Genomic DNA, 25,591 nt, shown 5'->3' on the forward strand with positions numbered 1-25,591 from the left:
AGCCCTCCAAATATTCACAAACATAGCAAGTCATTAAGTAGTTTACCCACAAATGCAATATCCAGTTAAAGTGTTGAAGAGAACATCTTCAGATACGTGTGCACTCTTTATAAGGTTCTTGTGGTTCAGTAACAGTAGTTCGAAATCAGAACACCCAAATAATGATATTCCACTATTTTAATGCTTTTTTATTTATCGCCAACCTGTTGCTATTCCACAGAATACATGTGATGTGAACATAACAATATGCATTTCAGGAAATCTCGACCTTCAGGAGCATCAAACATCTAAAACAGACGTAAAATAATATCACTAATAACTTCAAAAATATATTCTAACCTTGGTAAATTACAATGTTTCAGGCTACTGTTTTTCTAAAGGCTACTAATTAAATAATTCATGCCTTCCTAACAAATACGGCCGGCATATCCTCAAAAGTAACTGACAAGTGATAGCCACAGTTCTCTCAGAATACCATTCTCTCAACGACCAAAATGAAACACTGGTAAAGTTCCAGTGCATAGGGGGCATTGAACTTTGAATATTAAACCATGCATGTACAAAGTGCAGATCAAGTGCAGTTGGCAGGTTAGAGTGCTCTGCTTTTCTGTTCCCACCTGTGTTTTCTCCAGTGCCCTAGATTGTGTTTGTTGCCACCCCCTGATTATAAAGATGAACACCATGCGCAGCGCGTTTGGGTACGAATTGCGGATCAAGTGTAGTCACTGAAGTGTTCTCCAGTGCGCTTGATTGTGTTTGCTGGCCCTGCCCTCTCCTGATTCCAAGCTGGGTATGAAGTGCGGATCAAGTGTATTCGGCAGGGAAGACTACTCTCCTTTGCTGCTCTCACCATTTTTTACTCCGGTGCCCTGGATTGTGTTTCCTGGCCCTGCACCCTCCTGATTCAAAAGCTGAATGCCATGCATACTGTACACACGTACGATTTGACGATCAAGTGTAGTCAGCCGGGAAGACTGCTCAGCTTTGCTGCTCTCACTAGTGCTTTCTCCAGTGCCCTGGATTGTGTTTGCTGGCCCTGTCCCCTCCTGATTAAAAAGCTTAATGCTGTTTGTAGCGTGAACACATACAAAGTGTGAATTAAGTGCAGTCAGCAGGGGAGGCTGCTCTGCTTTGCTGCTCACACCAGTGTTTTCTGCAGTGCCCTGGTTTGTGTTGCTTGGCCCTACCCCCTCTTGATTCAAAAGCTGAATGCCCCCCATTGTTTGTGCGTATAGACTGCAGATCAATTGCAGCCGCCAGGGTAGTCTGCTCTGATTTTCTACTCTCATCTGTGTTTCCTACAGTGCCCTGGATTGTGTCTGTTGGCTCCACGTCCTCCTGATTCAAAAGCTTAATGTCATACGTAGCATGCGTGTTCAAAGTGCGGATATAGCGCAGTCAGCAGGTTATTGGTGGGGTTGCAAAGAGCTGCGCACAAGGTGTATTTCAAGGTTCTGTGTGCACACTTTGGACTGGCGAAGAACACCAAGGTAGACAGTGCTCCATCTATCCGCTCACTTATTCTGGCATCTAGTTTTGTTTTCTGAACTGCCTGTTACATTGGGACTATGCGTCATAATTTAAGGAGTATGAGCACGATTATGTCGTTTCCATGGAGTTTTTAAAATCGCGCCACAGCATTATACTCTGATCGAATTGTGAAAGTCCGACGGAAACAAACATTCAGAACCGAAAGGTATGTGAGCTCATGAGAAATGACGATCAGTTTCAGGTACTTCACTCTGCTCAACTGTAATGAACCATAGGATATTTGGAGCTAGTAAGTAAATTAGCACTTAACACATACCAATTGCCCCACTAACGGCTACAGTGTGTTTTTGCACCACACACGTATAAGGGTCACAGGCACAGGCACCATGCAACACACGTGCGCTCCTGCATGCAGTTTGAGGATTTTTTTTTCATATTTAAACATTTTGAACAGATAAAGCATGAGTATAAACATGATTGTTAATGTTAAAGGACATTTATACCATGCGCTATCACCACCAGAGTGGTCCCCTGGCGCTCTGGCGGAACTGAAGGGAAAGAAGGTAGGGAAGGTTAGTTAGGTTTAGCGGGATAAAGATAGAGCAAGATTAGTGACGTCCTGTTGGCAGCTTCCGTTCGGTTAGCACTGTTCGCTGAGCACGGGTGTGGTTTACGGATTGGTAATATCCCATGTGCTGTTGTGCGAGACTATGGGCCTCATTACACGGTAGGCGGTAACCATGGCGCTAATAGCGCCATGGTTGCCGCTGGTATTTTACCGTGTCCGCCTTGGTGGATGGCGGAATTACCGCCCTACTATAGGCGAGCGGGGGCGGTAATTCCCCATTCACCAAGGCCCCCATAGGGCATAATGGGAATGGGGAAGGTGATAATTACGGTACCGCAAATTGCGGTACCGTAATTATCTCTGAGGTCCCTTTGTGGCACCCTACTTTAACGGCTTGTAAAACCAGCCGTTAAAGTCGGGTCCCGCAAAGGGAACTCGTAGTAAGGCGGTAGGGGTTTACCGGTACCGGTGCCCTTACCGGTACCGGTAAAGCCCTATCGCCTACCGTGTAATGAAGCCCTACGTGTGGTTTGTTTTATTGTTGCAGTGTAGTGAAGTGCATGCATTTTGCTGTTTAAGAAAGGGGTTGTGTTTGTTTAGGGTGTGAGAGGTGTAAGCAAAGAGTTGAGGACTTTTAGCAGATGAGTTAGTGGGGTGTTAAGGATTTAAATCAGGCAACGCACACCTTAGTCTCAGCCCCGTATGCAGCGCGCAATTGAAATCCTTATGTTAGATTAGATTTGATTCAATATTGAGATGGTACACCACTCATATCACACCCCTTATTCAAATACCCCGGGTCACTATGGACCATGAACCAGGCTGGTTGATAAAGTATAATATTTATACATTTATTTGAAAATTAAAAAGAAATCATACAATTTTTAATATGGGGCAGCAATCACCTATGGGGTGATAAGAACAATATGAATGTAAGCAATGCACTTAGTTTTACCTTATATTGACACCACTACAGAACACCAGGGAATAGGAGCACTTCTTGATTTTAGGTAAGATAGCACTGGAGTTAGAATTTCCCCCTGCAATGTTCCCTCAACCCACAAATAATCAATTTTAAGTGGATAAACAGAATCAGCAGGTAATCAGGAATGACAGATAAGAAACAGAATAGAAATCTGACTTTCCCTCCCCAAACATGAGAGAAAAACGGATTTAAAGCCTACCAATGCTAAAATGACACTCGGAAATAGATGGATATACAATGAATGTGTCTAAAACTCTGGAAACAAACACTATTCTTTGCTGGAGCAACACTGGAAAGTTACTGACAATCACGAGCAATGGATTGAGCAAAAGCATACAGTTCGAAATGGAATGGAAGATTGAAAACAGTTTATAATCAAAATGATTCGTTGTAAAATTAACACACTTTTGCAAATCCCCCCCTGAATTTACCAAAACGGTTTTTAATACAAATTAGTGAAATATTGTAAATTGGGATGCATTTCTTGAGTTGGGCGGTAGCTATGGATCCTATGTATAATATGGAATGGAAATTAGGTCTCTAGCTGGTAAATTGAGTGAGTTATGCAAGATCCAGTGAGATGCGTTTTTGAGAAAAAAAGGCGCGAAAAACGGACAGAAATCTATTTTGACAAAGACAGTTTTACTCTACACTAAGGCATGCAGGCTACTAGATTGAGACACAGTAAGCTCCGGGGTTGATCTGCAGAATCAACCATAGCACCTCCGCGCCCACCCTGGCGGACCCAGTCCGATCACCCGAGGGAGGACTAAGGGCTTAGGATTTCACCAGACAAAATTATTAAAGAAGTTGGCACTAGCACAAGGAATCAAAGGGAGGGTTTCAAGAAATTTTTGACACTATGACAATTATCAGGATAAGTATATGGTGACTTAGAGATTGGAACTAAGGACAAGGCAAGGTAGACTATTATCTTTGCCTGATCGTATTCTTTCCTCCATTCTAGTTCAAGCTTCTTGCTGTTACTTTTCATGGTGCTGTGTAGGGAGGTGAACCATTTAGCCAATGCTATCTTTCGTGATTGGGTCAAAGGTTTTTCAGGGGCGATGTCCATTGTTTCAGCAATCCATTTATGAAGTAACTGATTTTCTGTCGAGGTCAGCTTCGTCCAGGTAAGTGGTTGGTAGTTGTGTGAGTTGAAGTTGTTCTAGTAAGTTGCTCGCTTTGATGGTCTTCCAGTTTCTTTTTGTGATAGTTTGGAGTTTATCGGGCTGCTTGGCTGCTTTTGGTGTTAGCTTGATCACAAATGGAATGAAGAGGTGGTTGCGGTAGATTGTCTGCACTTGTGGTGCAGTGGTGATACGTTTTTCTTTGCCGTAGATTATGTCAAGCGTGTCCTGCTGTGTGCGTTGCTCCTTTAACCAGTTGTTGTAGTTTTATGATTTTTAGCTGCTCGATTAGTTGTGTTTGTGAGTTTGTACTTTCTTCTTCAAAGCAGATGTTGAAGTCCCTGAGGAATATCAGATGTTCATATTGGACGGCTATGTTGGTGATGGCTTCTATGAATTTGTCGACAAAAGTTGCATTGTATGTTGGTTGTCTGTAGACCAGTATGAATGTTATGTTTTGTTTTTGGATTTACTGTCAAGTGAAGGACTAGGGATTCACAACAGTTTTTGATGTTCAGTGGTTTGTCTGGTTTTTTTTTCAGGTGTTCCTTGAATCCTATTGCAAGGCATCCTCCTTTCTTTTTTCTATTTAACTGTGCAAACCTGAAGTTGTCACGTAGGCAGCTGTGGAGTGTGGAGTGTGATTTTGTAGCAGTTATCTAACCATGTTTCTGTAATGAATAGGATGTCAATGCCACCATCGCATAGCAGGCCGTATTTATCTCTGTGGCATCTCGGTGTGACGCGAGACACAAGAAGACAAATCTTTGTATAGTATGAGGGTAGGGCGCGTAGGCATCCTAGGTACACTTTGAAACACATGCAAAGGTACCTTCACTCCCATGAAGACCATCTTTTGAGAGCAAACCCTGAAGTTTGAATGTTTTCATATATATTTCTAGGGACTTAGAGAACTTTATTGGGGCTAATCAACATATTTAGGACCCCTTTATACTCGAAGATGCTATGTACAGGACAGTTACTGCATTTTCAAATGAAAGGTTATGTCAAGGGACTTGCGGATAGAGACGTGCCCATAAAGCCGAATGGAGAAAAGTACAAAAGAAGCAGGAGTGCAAGGAGTTCTGCAGACAAGAAAGGATAGACAACAAAAGCAGTGAACAGAAAAGGTCAGGGAGTACAAGTAAAACAAACATGTTAGGTTCCCTCCTGGGGTGAACGCAGAAAGGGGAAGAGTTTTCCACAGAACCAGGGAAACTCCAGCCTTCTGATCAGGTTATTATTAAGGGGTACCCCCCTGAATGCTCATGGAAAGCAACAGCATCAGTGGGTGCCTGTGTCTGGGCCCTAAGGCATGAATATGGTAACCATACTCACAAGACTGAAGCCTGCACAGGTCCAGCAGGAAATAAACGACTGCCTTCTGAAACAGTAACCAGCACACAGTTAACAATGACACAAGGTACAATACTGAAACGCAACAAAGAAAAGGGGCAGGATTGCCTGCTGGAAACCCAGCAACCAAACCCTGAACAAAGGAATGTCGCAGGGCACAAGTGAAGACAAGAACTGTAACAGAAATATCCAGGGAAAAAAGGAAGTCAAAGTGAGCAAGGTTCAGGACAGGGAGTGGAAGAAAGAAGAAAAGCAAGAACACTCTAATCTATGGGCAGTGGTAATGAGACTGGAAACTGCAGATTGGTAACAAGGAACAGTAACTCTGGACTGCAATATCAAGGGTAGGACTGCATAGAGAAAACGAGGAACTGTAAATCTGAAGTGGGATAAAAAGGGCAGGACTGCAGACAGATAGCAAGGAAGCTAAAGTCAACTAATATGAGCAATGGACACAGAGCAAGGAACTGCAGGCACGGAACAAGATAATTAGTGTTAGAGAGCAAGGGGCTGTAGACAGGGAACAGATGACTGCAAGCAGGGGAGCACGGCTGCGGTGTAGGAAGCACAGAGGTGCAGACCGAAAGACTGGGGAGTGAAGGCATAATAGCAGGGCTGCATGGCAAGGCGCACAGGGCTCTGGAACAGGAGCAGGTTCTGGAAACAACAGGACACAGCAGAAATCCAATCTTCAAAGCAACAAAGGGCTGGAAGCAAGCTCAGTCCAATGGGACTGTGCCACTGCAGGCAACTGCTTAAAAACGGACCCACCCCGTACTGAAGCAGACTCATTTGCCGCACATGGAGTAGCACACCTGAAGGTAATTCGCCTCCTCCCTCTCTGGTCCTGGTAAAGTGTAAACAGGCAGCACTGATCTCTAATTCTCTAATTCTTCTGGGGATTGTAGTTCTAAGACTGCTGCATAGGAAACGTCAGGGAATGGGAACTGCCACATGGCGCATTATGGGACATGTAGTTTGTGAAATTGAATAAGGAAGTTCTAAAATCTTACAAACGGAAAGTGAAGATAAAAATATGCATAGGTATTGTCCGGGAAGGTTTATGGTTGTGAATGAGTACCATATAGTCCACAATGGGTGCCAATTGATGCTCCAGTGGCACAGTTGTGACAGGTTTGCATCAAAACATCCCAGGTGTGGCTATGCAGGAGTTACTAATTGAAGATGAAAATCTGAGTAATTTTAAAATGAGCAATAGAGATGAATATAGTGTAAGGATGCAGAGGAGGAGACTGACACACAGATGGCATGATTGTTGGCATAAACTTGTATTTAATACAAATAAAGAGGAAACGCATCCCTCCGTAACTCTTAGAGGGGTTTACCTGCATCATCTAAGGAAATAAGAAATCTGTCAGAATGTTGAAGTAAATGAAAAAGTCTACTGTTGTGTGTAAACATGCCTACTTCTGTCCCTAACACTTGTAACTAAACTAAATAAGCACTGGATCTTCTTGGTCCAGAGGAATGGCTAGTAGATCATAGTTCAAATTGGCAGGTGGGAACTTTACCTGAGAGACTGACTCCCTTCTCCAGGTCTCAGTTGCTTTTCAAGACATAACAGAAAGTTCAGCTTGTGGTGCTGTAAAGTTATCAAGCCAAATTCACAAGTTCCAACTCAAACTTCATTCCTTATTACCCTTAGTTTTCTTCGCTGTTGGGTTCCTGGAGGATGCCTCCCATCTCCAGGTGTTTTTTTTGTAACTGGAGGAACAGCCCTGGTACCAGACAGGATATAGTGGGCTGGAGTTCAAAATGTATGTACACAATGGGTGGTCCTGTCCTCTGGAGCTTTTGGGTACTGCACGTGGTTTAAGGCAGTAAATTCTTTTACCTTCCTAGGTTACCCCTGTAAGGCTCAATTGATCCCTAACATGAGGGGAGAAAACAACCGTAAACAATTAGTAGGTTTTTTATGGTAGCCTTTTTATTTCTTAAGTGGCTTTTTTTCTTATTAAAGATTTTTTAAGAAAAAAATAAATCAAGCATTCAATTCAAATCCAAAATTAAAGTGAACAAGCATGTGAAAACATGGACATGTACAGTGAGGTGCCAGGATTTGACATTTACATGATTCAGTCAAAAAGCTGGTCTAAAACTGTGTTTTTAAGAACAAAAGAGGAGGTATACAATTTCCAATTTCAACCTTGCATAGATCGGTATACACAGTGTGTCCCAACTTCTTGTGTTTTTAGAAAAAGTCGGTAGGAGATGTGTACATTATTATTTCGTAGCAAAACAAAACATATCCTCCTAGTAGCATTGTTGTGGAGTATTATATTAGAATACAATTTCTTAGCATACAATACTTTTATTAAAAGAATTACATTTTCTGTGTTGAGGTAGTATAGAAATAGTACTGGTGGCCAGCTAAGGCTGGTCCAAGACCGAGAGAGACTGGTCCGACATCTGTTAGTAAAATAAAGAGAGTTCAGTGTGTTTCTATGCTGTGGTCTTACAACAAATTGCCACTAGAAACACTGACGTTTCGATTGATAGAAAGTTTCAATCTTCATCTGGGGCCTTTGTATGTTCAGGTCTCCCTAAGGGAAAGAGAGGAAAGAGAGACCACTTAGAGTGGGATTCCTGAGTGTTTCTGAGAAAGTCATATAGTGTAAAATGAAAGTATAGTTAAAAAGGCACTAACATAGTGCTGTTAAAAACACTCTCAGTGAAGGGCTGAAGACCCTGGCAGTCTAGCAACTGACCTGTCGCCTGGAACAGTGTGGAACCTCCTGTGGCTCCAGAGGTGGGTGGGGGTACAGTGTTCAATAAAGGAATGCTGGGGAAGTCCAGTATAGATGCTGGTATAAATAGGCATCCTTGTATGGATCCGGGTGCCTGGTGGGTAACCCTGCAGGAGAAGGGTAAGACAAAACAAAATGGAGGCCATCTGTTAGGGTGCTGTGGTGGCTAAAGGCTGCAGGGGCGAAAAATAACGCCTGCAAATATAGTGACTGACTGATCTGGGTGTAGAGGGCCCTGATCAAATGAGGGGGGCCTGAGGATTCTCACCTGTGTAATTTGGGGCTAGAGTACAGCTCGGGCGCCATCGCCGTAGTCGTGTTATGATGGCTGGAGTCCACGATACACTGGGAAGAAGCTGTATAAGGAAGATATAGCTGCGCATGTGCTTGTGGGAAGCGTTATTGTCTCCGCACATGCGTGGAGACTCGCGGCTCGGTGTTGCCGCTGCGTGCATGCGCACAGACATGGTGACCAAGGTATGGCGTCCCTGGCAACCCATGGCGATGCAGCGCTCGTTATGAGCGGCGCGCGGTCCCCGGTCCCCGGCCTGTGTAAGATTACAGATGGGGGTCTGTGAAACAGTGCATGTAGGGGAGGCAAGGACACACTGCAACATAATATTATGTGGCCTTCTATGCTGTAAATAGGGGTGTGACTGGCCTGGCCGGAATAATGGGGAAAAGAACCAGGGGGGCTGTGGGACGCCCCCTAGTGGGGAAAGGTGTGCCTGTACCTGGATCTGAGGAGGCCATTCTGAGAGGGCACCTCAAATTACAATAAAGGTGTGGGTGGGATGGCGTGGGGGCTGAAGATGAGACCCTGCCTCCCTAAATGCTGGCCTGGACTATAGAGTGCATGCCAAAAGGGGGCTCAGGTAGTATTTTGGTAGTCCATGGGGGCAGCCTCGTTGAGACCAGCGGTCAGGGTTTTTAGTTTGAATATCCACCATGATTCTTTGTAGTTTAGTGAGTTGGCAATGTTGGTAGTGCCTGTGACCCGGTCGATCACCCACCATTTAAAAGAATCATGTGAATGTTGTAGTTCCATGAAATGGGAAACCAACGGTGCTGAATGTACTTTACACCTAATCCTTGATTTGTGTTCACTAATTCTTTTGTGGACTGGTCTGGATGTTTGGCCTACATATCTGAGTTTGCAGGTGCATTCTATCAGATAGATCACGTTGGTAGTCTTGCAGTTGGTGAATTGGCAGAGCTCCCATTCCTTGTCTCCTATTTGAAAAGATTTCATTTTTTTCGTCTGGTTGCAAGCCTGACATGTGCCGCATGGATGGTGCCCTCTGATCTCCCTCATGTTCCATAGGGTCGATCTTGTGGGTTTTCGTTGGGTTCTTGCATGCATTAATAGATCTTTAAGGTTTTTGTTCCTTTTCAGGGCCATCCTGGGTAGTGGTTCGCCGGGTAGGCTAAGTTGAACAATGGGCCAGTATTTCTTAATCATGTGTCTGAATTGTGAGGTATTTGCTCCAATGGTCGAGATGCAGGCCAATGTTTTCTCTGCCCCTGGGTCATGTAATTTCGGGGTAAGCAGTGTTTCCCTGGGCGTGTAGAGGGCCCTCTTCATAGTGTTTTTGAGCAGTTTTTGGGGGTATCCCCTCATCTCCAGTTTCTGTACGAGAAGTTTGGCATGGAACTTGAATTCTTCTGTGTTAGTACAGTTCCTCCGGATTCTAAGGAATTGTCCGTAAGGTAAATTTTGACCTAAGTTTTTTGGGTGGTGACTATTGTAATGGAGGATGGTGTTTCAGTCTGTTTCTTTTTTGAAAATGGAACACTTCAGCTGGTTGTCGTCAGAACTGATTTTGAGGTCCAGAAAGTGGATACTTGTATTATTGTGTTCCATGGTGAATTGTATGTCCTCGGAACGGTTATTGATCCATGTAAAGAATTTAAGTAGTTTACTGTTCTCTCCTTCCCAAATAAAGATGATATCATCTATATATCTTCGCCATGAATAGATGCTGTCCTTAAATGGGTTGTTGGTGTTGAAGATGAAATTTTGTTCATGCTCAGCCATATATATGATAGCCATGCTGGGGGCAAATGCCGCGCCCATGGCAGTACCGCAAATTTGTAGATAGAATATTTCATTGAAGCTGAAGAAGTTGTTAGTAAGTGCTAGCTCTAGAAGTTCCACGATGAAATTTATGGGTACCCTCCTTTGTGTCATGTGTAGAGTCAGGTGTCGTCTGATACATTCAATTGCTTGGTTTTGCGGGATACTAGTATAGAGACTTTTGATGTCCATCGTGACTAGTTGGTTCCTGTTGTCATCAAAGGGTTGGTTTTCAAAGACAGTGATAGTTGTCATGGTATCTTTCAGGTAGGATGTTGTTTGTTGGCAGAGTGGTTTAAGAAAGTGGTCTTTGAATTGACAGATAGGGTCCAAAATTGAGCCACAGCCTGATACTATAGGTCTCTCGGGTGGTATGGTGCTGTTTTTGTGAAGCTTCGGGAGTGCGTAAAAGACGGGGGTTCTTCCTTCCGTGTTGAGGAAGTCCTCCTCTTTCTCCGTGATCCAGTCTCTTTCGAAAGCAAATTTGGTTATTTCTTGTATTTTCACTTTGATCATGTCGGTGGGGTCTCTCTGCAGTTTTTTATAATTGTTGCCATCGTCTAAAAGTGTCTTCACCATGATATTGTACTGCTCTATGGTCTGAATCACTATTCCGCCGCCTTTGTCCGCCGCTTTTATAACCAAATTTTCATCAGCGGCGAGAGTTTTGAGGGCTAGGCGTTCTCCATTCGTGAGGTTCTTTCTCTGGTGTTGTTGTGTCTTTTGAAGTTTTTTAATTTCTGATGTAATACATTTTTCAAAGGTGAGGATGGAAGAGGGTAGCTGATTGTCTCTGGGATTGAAATTGGACTTGAGTCTGAGACCAGTGTCTTCTATGGTTTGGGTAGCATCTTGGTCCATGAAGAAAATCTTTCTCCGGATGGACCGAAAGAAGTTTTGGAATTCCCCATCAATTTTAAACCAATCCGTATTGCTGGTCGGTACAAATGATAGTCCTTCTGCTAATAATGTGTTTTCATCTTCTCTAAGTGGACATCCTGATAAGTTGAAGATGGGAATGGTATTCAACGTCTCCTGTTGCCTCTCCTGCCCCTGCTGGGGCGGTTCCACTGAGGGTACCCGAAAAATGGCATGTGCATTTGTGGTGGTGGGGGTCCCCAGTAGCCTTCTCTGGGGCCCCCTTGCCCTAAAAAAGGCATCATTGGAGGTGGTGGTTGGAACTGGCCCATGTGCGGGTTCCTTCCTCTAGGTTGTTGCTGGTCATCTGATGATGAGTCGGAGCTAGACGCTCCTGAAAATGAAACTCCCTTGCAACGGTTCCTGTTAAAGCCTCCCTGTTTGGCTGTTCTTTCCTTTTCCTTTATTGTCTTTGTAATCGTCAGAGAGATATGGATAGATTGCTTCCAATCTCAAGTTTTTTATATCTTTAGCTAGTTTTTTATGTTTTTTCTCCAGAGTAGAGGTCATAAAAGTATCGAATGTTTTATCAATTTCTTTCAGTTTCTCTCTGACATTAGCTATAGTGTCGTCAGAGATGAATTTGGTCTCCTCCGTTTTCAGGTCTATGAGCATCTGAGTGTGGATTCTTTTGGCTGTGGTGATTGTCAATGCCATGAGATCCCGGCTGCACTTGGTAGTGATTTTGCTGAAGTCTGTCATATATAGTTTATCCTCCAAAAATAGTGCCGGCTCATTTCTGATTAATAGTCCTGCTGGTACCATATTCACTCTCAGGTACTCTCGGAGGAACTGACCGTGCACCTCTGTCCTAAAACATTTCTTCTTTAAATTAAGAAGATCATCGCCTGTGGAATCCAAATGAGCTTGTGCTCCCTCCATGTTGAATAAGGTGGGGCCATGTATAATGTCATTTACCTGTTCCTCTGAAAAGCTGAGGGTGTGCTCCATGGTGGGGATGTGGTCCCATCTCCAGGTATCTTGTTCTCAGTACATTCACAGTGCCAGGGGAACGACTCCCTAGGCCTTTCTCGGTTTTACTTCATGGTACACAACAGCAAGGGGCATGGCTTCCTTCCCCTGATCTCTCTTGGCCTGCAGTTTCACCGTAGTAGGGGGAATGTCTCCCTTCCTCTGGCCCTTATCAAGATCTTTACCATAGTTCAGAAAGGTTGGGGGAATGACACCCTTCCCCTGGCCCTTCTTACGCTCATTGTCACAGTTCACAAAGGCTGGGGGATTGACTCCCTACCCCATGCCCTTATCAGGCTCTCAGTCACAGTTTACAAAGGCTGGGGAAAAACTCCTTTCACCAGGCCCTCTCAGGCTATCTATCAAAATTCTCAAAGGCTTGGAGAATGATGCCCGTCAACCAGGCCCTTCTCAGACTCTTGACCAAAGTTCACAATGCCAGGGGGAATGCCTCCCTTCCCCTGGCTTCCTTCCATCCTGTTTTACTACTTTGGGTGCCAGAGCCGTAGGATTCTGCTGCTTTCCTTTGGCAGACCTGGTTCACTTTCCTGACAGGTACTGTGCTGAAGAAGAGGATTTGAGATACTATTCACAGCCTAGTGCAGGTCCCAGGCCTGCACTTTTCTTTCTGGTTGCTCTGGATGTCCCGGCTCAATCCTCTGTCAGGAACTGTGCCGAAGAAGAGGATTGGCGATGCTCTTCTCAACTGGGTGGGGGTCCCAGACCTGTGTTTTTCCCTCTGACTAATCTGGCCTCCTGGCTCACACCTCTGCCAGGTACTATGTTTGTTTGTTTGTTTGTTTGTTTATTCATTTGTATTGCGCACAAGACCTGAGGGTATCAGGGCGCAGCAATTACAAGAAAGTTCAAGGCTTAGTCACATAGGTAACATAAAGACAAAAGTCATTACAGTGGATACAGATAGTCCATTAGAGTCATGACACAAAAAGGAAAAGTCACAGGGTTATACAAAGAGATGTGCGGTCAGGTAGCATACAGTGCATGGTCTTTACTCATCTTGTATTTTAAACCAATTGATGAGTTTCTGTCTCAACTGCAGATAAGGCTTGTCCCCCCGTATGGTGGGTGGCAGAGAGTTCCACAGCTGGGCAGCTTTTACTGGGAAACTGTGCCCTCCCACCATGGACAGTTTCGCCCTAGAGAAAATAAGGCAGTTGGAATTCACTGATGCAGTGGGTCTAGTTGAGGATTTTCTGCAAAATCTTTTGCTAAGGTAGAGTGTGGCAGCATTGTTTAGGGATTTGTTTGTGAGCAAAGTGGTTTTGATATAGATTTTGTCACTTGTGATAAACCATTTGTTAAGTCTTCTGATATCAGATATGCACTCTCTTTTAGAGATGCCCTGTGCAGGTCTGAGGGCGTTGTTCTGAAGAGTTTGAATTCTCTTGGTAATGTACTTGTTAGAACCAACGTAGAGGGAGTTACAGTAGTCCAGTTTGGATAATATAAGGTCTCTGGCCACAGTGGCACAGCTATCATTGGAGATAAATGCTTTGCCTGCTCTAATAAGTTTGCATGTATATGCAGTAGAGAATTCCATGGACTTCACTTGTTTGGTAAATGATTAGGTTGAATCAAGGTAAAAGCCTAGAGTGTTTACCTCTTTGTCGACCTTTATGGATTTGCCATCAATTAGAAAGGAGGTATAGTTGAGGTTTAGTTTTTTGAGCTTGGAGGTAGTACCCATAATGATAAGGCCAGTTTTGTCATCATTCAGGCATAGACCATGTAGTGCCATCCATGCCTGGATGATGAGGTAGACCCTGTTCACCAAGGCCAAATCCTTGTCGTAATCTCCAGAAAGTGGAAAGAGAATCTGGGTATCATCTGCATAGTTTGTGTAGGTGATACCAAGATGGTCCAGATCATCGAAGAGGGGCATAGTGAAAATATTGTAAGGTAGGCAAGACACAGGATCCCTGGGGTACTCCACAGAATATAGGTATGGGGTCCGCTGCTTCAGAAGGTGAGAAGGCTCTCATAGTCCTATTACTTAAGAAGGATTCGATCCACATGATTGCTTCCTTGGAGAAGTAGGCAGCTGATTTCAGATGGCTACAGAGGACCTTGTGATCCACAAGGTTGAAGGCAGCCGACAGGTCTAATAGGAGAAGGAGGGCTGTTTTTCCTTTGCCCCTGAGTTAATCTATTTGTGCCTTGAGGTCAACCAAAGCTGTTTCTGTACTGTGCTGTGGACGGAAGCCAGATTGACGCTCACCAAGTAAGTGGTTATGTTCGAGGAATTTTTGTATTTGTAGATAAGCAACCTTGACTATAATTTTAAGGAGAAATTGTACTGTGGCAATGGGTCAGTAGTTAGTGGGGATGGAAGGGTCTAGAGTCTGTTTCTTCAGGAGCGGAATTACCCAAGACTCTTTGAGGTTGCTTGGGACAGAGCAAGATGTGAAGGAGGCGTTGATGAGCTTGGATATAAAAGGTGCCAGATCTGTTGCAGCATCCTTGATGAGCTGAGGTCACCTTGGCAGTTTGAGGGTTTGATAGATAAGAGTAATTTTTCACTCTCTAGAAGTGAGATAATGAGTTGTGAGGGGAGGTGTCGGGGGGTGGGTGGGGCCAAGGTGGGAAGGGAGGATTTTTTATAGCAATTTTGTCTTGGAGGGTGGTGATTTTGTTGGCTAATGCGGACGGGATGTTAGTACACCAGGTTTTGTCTTTTGTACAGGTATCTTGTCCTAGGATTGGGGTTTCTAATTCTTTAAGGATGACAAATAGTTCCTTCATGCTGGATTTGGCTTGTGATATTCGGTTATTATATGATTCACGCTTCGCCAGGCAAATTTCTTTTTTGTAGAGAGCAGAAATTTTAGTGCGGTTATTTTTGTTTTCTACGGAAGGGAGTAGTCTCCAAGATGTTCCACATCTTCTTTTCTCCAAGCATAGGGATTTCAACTGTGGCATAAACCAGTCATTGAGATGTGCTTTAGGTTTGCTCTGTCTCATTTTAAGCGGGGCAATGGCGTCTAAAGATGTTGACATGATCTTGTTATATTCCGTAACTAGCATGTTAGGGTCCACGTTATCTGGTAGGGCGTTGAGTGTAGGAAGGATCAGAGGTAAAAGCGTATCCGTGGTGATTTTTTTTTTGTTCCTCGTTAGGGTGGGAGGAGCCGTACTCATGTTTTTTGGTGCTGGTTTAGTGGTGGTAAGGTTAAAGGATTCTAGGTAGTGGTCAGTCCAATTTTGAGGATAGATATCTGTAATGATGGCATTGCAATTATGATCTGTCACCCAATCCAAAATTCTACCTTTGTCATGAGTTGGAAGGGTGACTTTCCGTGTCAATTCTATTTCAGACAGGATAAGGGCTGTGCTTGAGGCATGTTTATCTTGAGGGTCGTTGAAACCCAGGTTGAGGTCTCCTAATAGAAGAATGTGTGAAGTATTTTTCACGTTGTCTGAAAGCAGGGAGGATAGATCTTCCTCAAAGGACCCAATGGTTCCTGCGGGTCTATATAGGAGATGAATAGTGAGTGTCTTTGAGTTGGCAGTGGACAGTTTGACTGTGAGCACCTCACAGGATGCAAAGGGTGGGGATGGGTCTACTCTTATGGACCAGATAGATTTGGCGATGAAGGCAATGTCTCCTCCTCTCGCTTCGCATCTATCAGCTCTTAGGATACTATAGCCGTCAGGGACATCTAACATAATGGCTGGGCCTGTTGCTTCGTGCAGCCAGGTTTCAGTTATGGCCAGAAAATCATAGTTTTCATTTATGATTAGGTCAGAAATCTCTGTGGGGTGCGCAATGTGCGATCTGGCGTTTAACAATGCTCCTTTGAGATCTGAGGTGATGTTGTTAGTTGCTGACGGGGTAGCAAGGCTTGCCATCGCAGGTGTCTTGGTGGTGACTACTCTAGTGTGTTTTTTCGGTATGTCGGTAAATATGGGTGGCGTGTACCTAGGTCGTTGATGAGCTAGGATAGGAGTGTGTTTGTTGTTCTTGGTTGTATGGAGGTGTGGCAGGTTTTTTTCTCTCAAGCTTATGTCCAATGGAGGAACTAGCTAGGGGTTCAAATAGTTTGGCTAGTGTGGAGCGAATCCTTGTGTTCCTGCTAGTGGTGTTGCAAGGTTTAGTGGGATAATTAGACCTAGGTATATTCATAATTATTTGTGCAGGGGTATAGGCTATGTGAGTGGGGTGGTATGGCAGAGTATTCTGGGTGATGGTCAAGTAGGTAGAACTTGTATAGTACAGCGTGGTAGAGCTGGTGGAGATGGTCAGAGATCTTATTCAGAGACCTGCTAGAAGTGCAGTGCCTACAACTACCAGGATAGATGTAATGGTAGGCATGATGTTTCAGCAATCATTATCTAAGAAGTACATTGAGGCTCCAGAGTGGCAGAACAAGCAAATGTACTAGAACGGCTAGCAGCTCATCACACATTTTGTGGGTAAACGGGACTGACCCAAACCTATGGTAGGTTGTCCTAGGAATACAATGATCTCAAGATGCAGCAGAATTCAGATAAAAGTACATCTAGTATTGGACGTGCAGTAGGGAAAGATCATTCAGTCACATCTGGCCTAGGGAAACAATTTGGTGCATATAACACAGATATCGTAATGTCAACTCACAGAGGTAAATGGCTACATAACAGGACACTAGGTAAGGTTGCAGCGATAAGTCCAGAACAGGCAATGCGAATGTTAATGTCCATCACAACATACTTTATAAAATGGAATTTCTAGTAGTAGATGGGTGGTACATGGTTAAGCATGTACTATATTACTAACAGTGGCCTGGGGTGTTCAGTAGAGCAAGATAGTACAGTTCAGTAAAGCAGGATAGGCTATTACAGGCTTTTACGACAGGGTATTACAACATTGCTAGTGTATGGCTGGCAGGGTATAAATGAGCAAAGTGTATTTATACAGAAATAGGACAGTTTAATAATGCTAATAAGTTCAGGGATTACTAATAGTGGGCTGGCAGTGTACAGTTATGCAAATAGGCTGGTTTGAATGTTGCTGATACGGTCAAGATGTGAGGAAGCAGTGCATTCCAGTGCTGCTGATAAGATAATGGCAATAGTTGTACCGGGCTGGGGTTTGCAGCTCTGCAGGTAAGCAGATTCGAATGCTTGCAGTGGGCTGGGCAGACGCCGATATATATGTGGTGAAGGGTCAGTATAATAACTCTTAGGTGGAGGATATCTGGATGGATCGTGCAAAGAAGGACAAAGAAGAGGATTTGTGATGCTCTTCTTATTTGGGTTTGGGTCCCAGACCCAACTTTCTTGTCTCTTGTACCTTTCCAAAGCCCCAACAAGCATCCCTGCAACCCTGGTAACTGTGAGGTCCTTGCCTAAGCTCTTCGGGTGGTGTGAGGCTTTGTCATGTCTCCGGTCGGGTTCCTGCAAGCTTTGTTAACCTTTCTGTGCTGCAGCAGTTCTGCAACACTCTGCTCCTCACTGGCAGAGTACTTTGTTGTCTGGAGGTTTGCTCCTGTAGCCATCCAAGCCATCCAATCTCAATGAACGGTGTGTGAGCTTCCCAGCAGGTCGGTAAGCTTCCCAGCAGGTTGGTAAGCATCCCAGATGCCATCTTCCAGTCCCTGTTTTCTGGCTCTCACAACCTGGCTTTTCCAGTGATTATTTCTCTCTGGGTTCCTCCAGGGAGGGTCAAACCTTTTTTTAGTCCCTCCTCACTTTTTATGCTCATACAGTGTCCACATAGACTGGAACGCTTACTTTGTGTTTCCATTGGCATTCCTCATTGCTGTACACTTCTTCTATGTCCCAGTATTGACATGGTCAATCTCTACTGGCTTTGTTGGATTCTTCCTCGTCCCAGTCTTCCAGTGTACTTCAGGTGGGTAGTCCCAACTCGTTCTCATCTCAGTATTTCTCATGAGGATTCTTTTATCTACCCTACACAAATACATGGAAGTGTGGGGAACTAGTGTGCCCTATATAGGGTAGGAGGATGAGGGAGGTCGTGGTGCAGTGTGGACATATCACATTCTCCCTAGATAGTCCCTAGTCTCATAGGGGAGATCCCTCCCCATGAGATCCACCAGCTGAGTATCATCCACCAAGAAGATTATCGGGTAACTGTCTCACCCCCTGGCCTCATGGAAAGGGGAGAAGTGATGACATCCAGGGATTTGTCACAATAGCCTCAAAGAAATCTCTATTTCATGCACAGTAGGAGTGGGAAGAGAGAAAGAGAGAGAGAGAGAGAGAGAGAGAGAGAGAGAGAGAGAGAGAGAGAGAGAGAGAGAGAGAGAGAGAGAGAAAAGACTCAAAGAAATCTGCACAGGGACAGGCAGACTGTCAACTGATAGAGGTGTCATCTCTTCCAAATATCAGTGGTGCTATTATTCCTATGCGAATGATGGTGGTAACATCAATCAGTATCTGGTGAGTACATGTTTACCATTACTTCCTAAGGCTGGAATACAACTCAAAATATTTTTAAAATGCCACAGCTTGTGGTCACTACTAATTAGTTCATCGAGTCATGTTGCACAGCTAGGATTCAAGAAAAATGCATATTCCGCATTGGGATATGAAAGCGGGAACTTCACAGGTCACATTTTTACATCTTGCTGTCTGTAGGATTTGCAGTTGACCTTCATATTGCCTCTGGGAGAGCATTCAAGTGGAGTGGGGCAAGTAGGGAAAAGGGATGAATGCGGAAAGTGGGATGGAGAGCAGGCAACTCGTAGGTTGTGGAGGGACGAGTAGCAGAGAGTTCAAGAGGGAGAATAGTGGGGGCAAGAGTTGAGTTTGGATGGTTTCAAACATAGGCAGCAGGAATTTAAAGAGCAGACTGTTTTGCACGGAGTCCTATCCAGAGTATTGATGGTAGTGAGAGGTTGCGGGAAATTATGTGGTTAGGCTGAAATGGGTGTGTGTCGCTTACTGTAGCAGAGGCCCTGGTTGTTAAGTCCCGAGATGTGCCGGTCAGCGAAAGTGGGGACTAAAGCAGATAAATGCCCATCACCTATTTATATGCAAGAGCCAGATCAGGAAACATGTGAAGGTGTTTTGCTAGGATGATCACATATGTGTCATATGACACACAGAAGGATCGACTGTTCTAGATTTTTACGGATATCACTAATAATCAAGCATATTACTTGGTCTGGGACTTGCTGTCATTTCAGAAACGGCGATATATGATGTTTTGTTTACTATGTTAACCAACTGACATAAAGGCAGTTATATTAAATAAAAATAATACCCACAAGAACATATGAAAATTCATAGAAGTAGATCAAATAAAATATGAGAAATAGACGGTAGTATATAGTTTGAAATTATTTTGCCGTATACCGTCAACACACCCTAAAACGGCATCACTGGGATATTCAAGACTCAAACATTTCGTCCGTTACATTATTTCATGCAGCTAACGGATTTTTTTTTTAACATGCTTTGCAGCTAATATTTTGTGCTGCTCTAACAGCTACAAATCTGCCAACGCCAGAAATGTGAGAAATATGAGTCGCACAGCAGAAACAAATGCTCTCTGTATATACAATGGTAATTAAGCTTGCTTTTTATGGTGTAGAAAAAATTGCACTTAAAACTGCAAGTCAACTAACAAATTGTCTGCCACCTCTAAATGTTTCCAAATTCCCAGACATCAGCAGTCTTATAGTTACGAGAAACTAATAATACATACATATTAATGGCTTCTGTGTTGTCCTTTGGGGAACATATTTTTTAAAACCAATTCAGCATTGGACGTTCCCTACGAATGCTAAATGCACTAATCGTTTTAAATGAGTCGCATTCCTTATCCTCATTTGGGACGTTGTGTAAAGGTAAGCTTTTGTTTTAATGCAGTGACATATTTAGTCCATTTACAAGGGTATACATTTATTGAGCAGCTTTGTAAGTGCTGGTCATGAGTTAAATGGAAGATTTCATTAATTCGTTTGAAGGAGAAACATGAGATAGTCTATGAAGTCACGCGGGGTAGCGGGTCATACAATTGTATATGATATTTTTTATGATATGATAGTTTATTTATATAGCGCCTATACACAATGTGTTTCAAACGCTTCAAGGCAAGAGAGGGAACAAGGGAAAATACAATGACATTCTTACTGGCCATGAACAGTAAGTATGTGAAATTAACTATCATACTCGGCCAGACGACATTTCAGATAGTGCAAGAGCTAAAACATAGATAAGGAAGGGAGGGGGAGTGCAAGAGCTAAAACATAGATAAGGAAGGGAGGGGGAGAGTGGGAAGGAAATGGAAACTGACAGGTGACTACCGTACTGGGCCTGACGACATTTCTGGTAGAGCCGGAGAAAAACAAAAGGTGAGGGAGAGGGGTGCAGAAAGGGAGGGGAGGAACAAAACAAGCGACTATCGTACCAGGCCTGACGACATTTCAGATACTGCTGGAGGGGGGTCATGGAGGAATATCTGGGCGTAAATTGTGTGTGTGTGCCGCCAAATAGTTGAGGAAAAATTGTGAACTTTTGCGAACATTCAGTTACTAATAACTTTTGACTCGCTGGGTGGAGCTAGCTGAAAGTCTACGAAATATGTTCGTGGTATGGGCCTCCACAAACAGGAAAATGTGGGGCACATTGTTGAAACAGGTACAAAGTTGTTAAGCATAGGATATCTGTTTTCAGACTGAGCCCATTCAAAAAAAGAGAAAAAGGTGCATCGTTTGAACAGGTGCAGAGCACAATTCGCTGGATGGATTTGCCCCAAAAATAAACAAGTTGAGAACAAAGGTGTGCAGATATTAATTTTTGTGGTTTGGTTTAAATCCGCCCAGTAGTTCCTTTAAAATCTAATGTAGAGGCGGATGTCAACAAAAGTGTATATATGTCCTGAAGTGCACTGAATCACTGAGGCTTTTCAGAAATTAAAAGCCGCCAATCTTTTTTTGTTTTTGCTTGATGCAATCTTTACCCGTTATAATCCCACAGAAATAAAAAGAAAAGGCCTCACAATTATATTTGGAGGGGAATAGTGAGGGTTCACATCGATCATGTTTGTCTTGCTGCAGGAATCTCGCCGGCTTCCTGCGGCTAATGAGGGCTCTTACAGTGGAATTGAAATCGTGTCATTGCAAGTAAAAAGGGGAACATTTAATCAGGAGACGAGCAAAGGGAAGATTGACTTTAGGGGCGATGTGCAGTGACCCAAAAAAGAGGGGCTTAAAAATAAATGTGATTCCGAAGGCGTTTTTGTCTTACAGCGAGACTCAAAACACATTGGGCCTGATTTACAGAGAGTTTTTCAATGTCCCATTGTAAAAAAACTTGTGCAGATCAGGCCCATTGTGCTCTCGCTAAAATCGTTCACGTAGTAATAGACCGCCAGTGCACTGGTTTCTGTGGGAATATTTCAGCGCCATAAGAGCACACAGCCAATGTCGTCTAATGGGTGGAAAGCTGTTCTGCACACATCTGAAGTGTGTGGCAAGTGGGACACATACTTTTATATTAATTGTTGTAAATTGGCATTTAACATTGGCAAAGGCCATGGCCATCCAGAAAGTGTTATTGACTAAAGGCCATGGCCAGTGGGCCATGGTGCAACGAGGCTTTGGGCGCTGCCAAATTACATGAAGAGGGATAAAGTGGGCCAGGGTCTTTTACATGAATTAGTGCCAAGGGGCCTGGCAAGAGGACCATGGCTATTTACTATTACAGGCATGGTAAGAAAAAGCATAACAAAACCCTTGAAGTTCATTGACAACGTTTTAGTTGAGACAGTGATAAGGTGAACCAATTCAACGCAAATAAACTGATGAAATTCGGCAGGTTTTGGGAGTGACAACAAAGTTAATTTGGGGGCCAACGAATTGCTCAGCTCATGTGCACATAAATGACATCATAATTGACAGCATGTAAGACATCACGGACAGGGGAGGTGGCCACGAATCTCTAGCTAGAATACATCAAACGGACCTAAGTTATAAGATGTTAAAAAAACTTTTCAGTTTCTTAGAATAGGGGAAATTCATTTTGTTAAAATCAAGCTCAGATTGACCTGGAGGGCAACAGTCATTGCCGTATTGGCTGGCCCACCTGTCTTGTTTGTGTCACTTTTATGTTATGTTATGTTAAAGGATATTTATACTGAGCACTATCACCACCGTATTGGACTCCTGGCAGATCTGGCAGGATCTAAGAAGGGAAGACGGTCGGATGGGTTAGTAAGGTTGAGCCGGAGTAGGGTAAGATAGCTGTGATGTTCTGTTTGCAGCCTCAGCTTGGTTAACAAAGTTCACTGAGCTTGGGTGTGCTTTTCATGTGCTAGCCATCGTGTGTTGTTGTGCAAGGCTATGTGTGTTATGTTTTATTGTTGCGATGTAGTGAAGTGCGTGTGGTTTGTAGTGCTTTGTGTGGTTGTGTTTGTGTAGAGTGGGAGAGTTGTATGCAGAGAGGTGAGATTGTTTAGTGGGGTTGGTTAGTTGCATTGCTAATTAGAGCTGACACATGCTAATCTTCACAATCCTGTCTAGATGTGGCACAATGCCAATCTTTACAATTCTATCTAGATGTGACTCAAGTCGACACCCACAACTCCATCTAGAATTTGACGCAAGCTAGTATCACAAGTATGTCTTGATGTGGCGCAATGCTAATCTTTACAACTCTGTCTATATGTGACATAATGCTAATCTTCACAATTCTGTCTGGATGTGATGGGGGCTAATATTACAATTCTGTCTAGATGTGAGGCAACGCTAGTCTTCACAAATTCTGTCTGGATGTGATTCAATGCTAATCTTCACAATTCTGTCTAGATGTGACGCAATGTCAGTTATCACAATTCTGTCCAGATGCGATGCAATGCCAATCTTCACAATTCTGTCTAGATGTGATGCAATGCCGATCTTCATAATTCTGTCCAGATGTGACGCAGTGCCAGTCTTCATAATTCTGTTTAGATGTGAAGCTAGCTATTATTACAGTTCTCTCTGGATGTGGCGGAAGCTAATCTTTACAATTCTGTCTGGGTATGACGCAGGTTACTATTACAGTTCTGTCTAGATATGACTCAATGCTAATCTTCACAATTCTGTCTAGATGTGGTGCAAGATGGCATTCACAATTCTGTCTTGATGTGACGCAAGCTGACATTCATAGTTCTGTCTAGGTATGATGGAAGCAAGTATTACAGCTCTGTGTAGATATAACACAACCTAATCTTCACAAATCTGTCTGGATATGATGCAAGCTGGTATTACAGTTCTGTCTAGATATGAGGTAACACTAATCTTCACAATTCTGTCTAATTGTGATGCTGGCTCATGTCTGCAATTGTATGTGGACTAGCTAGCACAGACTATAGTATACCTAGTTGTGAGATATTTTTCACTAATAGTTATCTTGATGTGAGAGATCTGGAATAATCAGTCTATCTGCAACAAACAGGTTAAATGCAACATGCTGCTATCTGGCACAGTCACGCTATCTGGCACAATCAGGCTAAATGTGAAATGCTGCTATCTGGTGCAATCAGGTTAAATGTGTAATGCTGTCATCTGGCACAATCCGACTACATGCAAAATGGTGCTATCTTGCACAATCAGGCTGTCTGATACAGTCAGGTTATCTGGCACAATCAGACTCAATTTTATGTTATGTTAAAGGATATTTATACCATGCACTATCAATGCCGGAGTGGTCCAATGGTGCTCTTGCAGATCTGAAAGTTAATAGGGTAGGATCGGTTGGTGGGTATAGCGGGATAAAAGTAGAGCGAGATTAGAGGTGTTCTGATGACAGCTTCAGTTCGGTTAGCGCCGTTCGCTGATCATGGGTGTAGTTTCCGGATCCATGGGCTCCCATGTGCTATTGTACCATACTATGTGTGTTTTTTTTTTTTTGTTGCAGTGCATTGAACTGCTTGCGGTTTGAGGTGCAAGAGAATGGTGGTGTTTGTTTAGCTTTTGAGAGGCATGTGCCAAGAGATGAGGATTTAGCAGTTGGGTTAGTGGGGTTATCTCACACTTTCAGGCATTTGTCTTGTGTTTCTTTCTATGGTCTTGCTGTCTGTTGGAGCATTCCCCTGTGGTTCATTCGCCCGGTTCTTTGGGAGGTGGCGGCCTATATCTGACGCTGTCTAGTGCTCCATGGGAGGGACAGGAGGTGAGGGCATCCCCCACCCAGGTTTGAGAGTTCTACGGTTATCAGTTGTTTTTTAGTCGTGAGAGTGCTCTGTCTAGCACCATCTCCCTTTGTTCTTAGAGGTGTCCCCCTCCCTATGAGTTCTAAGTGCTCCCTTTCGTGTTGGGTGTTAGTGTTTAATCCTTCTTCGTCCCTAGCGGCACTCCTGTCCCTTGGATTTAGCCTGGCAAGGTGGCTTGGCTTCGGAAGTACCGGATTCATTTTGTTTCTCTGGCAAAGAGCCATGTTTTTAGTAGTTGCCTGAATTTTAGGTGGTTCTTTGTATTTTGGATGTCTTTCGGGAGGGTGTTCCATGTTTTTGCTGCCAGGTGAGAGAAGGAGGCTCCCCTAGCTTTTTCTTTGTGTGAGGTTTTGGTTCAAGGCAGATATCGCTGCATGATCCGAGTGTTCAGGTCAGTTGGTAAATTGTTATTTTCTTTCGTAGCAATTCTGCTCCTTTGGCCCATGGATTGCTCTGTGCGTTATGCACATTGTTTTAAACATGATTTGTTGTTTGACTGGAAGCCAATCTTACATTTTTATTGCTGGGGTGATGTGGTCTCTTTGTGACAGTTTGAGGAGGAGTCTGGCTGCTGCATTTTGGATACGTTGCAGTTTCTTCAGTTGGTGTTCTGGCATTCCGAGGTAGAGGCTGTTGGCATAGTCAATTCTTGACATGGTGAGGGCGATGATTGTCAGTGGCCCTCATTACGACCCTGGCGGAGATCCATGGTGCAATTTGCACCATGGTCCATGGCGCTAAGCTGCCAACTCCGCCATGGTGGTTGGCGGACTTACCGCCCCATTCCGACCTTGGCGGGGCGGTAAGTCCCCAATCCCCATTTACCCTTCCCCATTCCCATTTTTGCCCCATAGGGTATAATGGGAGTGGGGAAGGCGTTAGTTACGCCACCGTAAATTACGGTGGCGTAATTAACAAAAAGTCCCGTAGCGCCATGGATTTTTCCGCCTGCAGAAAGCAGGCGTAAAAATCACCATGGCGCTACGGGAACTCGTAGTCAGGCGGAAAGGTACGCCATGCTTTACGCCGGCGTAAACCCCTTTCCGCCAGGGTCGTAATGAGGGCCAGTGTCTTATTGGTGAAGGACAGGAATGGTAGGATTCTTTTTACGGAGTGTAGGAGGAAAAGAATGTCTTGATTACTCCATTTACTTGTGGTCC

This window comes from Ambystoma mexicanum, chromosome 11, assembly GCF_040938575.1.
Source record: "Ambystoma mexicanum isolate Mex_15411 chromosome 11, UKY_AmexF1_1, whole genome shotgun sequence".
Taxonomy (NCBI): domain Eukaryota; kingdom Metazoa; phylum Chordata; class Amphibia; order Caudata; family Ambystomatidae; genus Ambystoma; species Ambystoma mexicanum.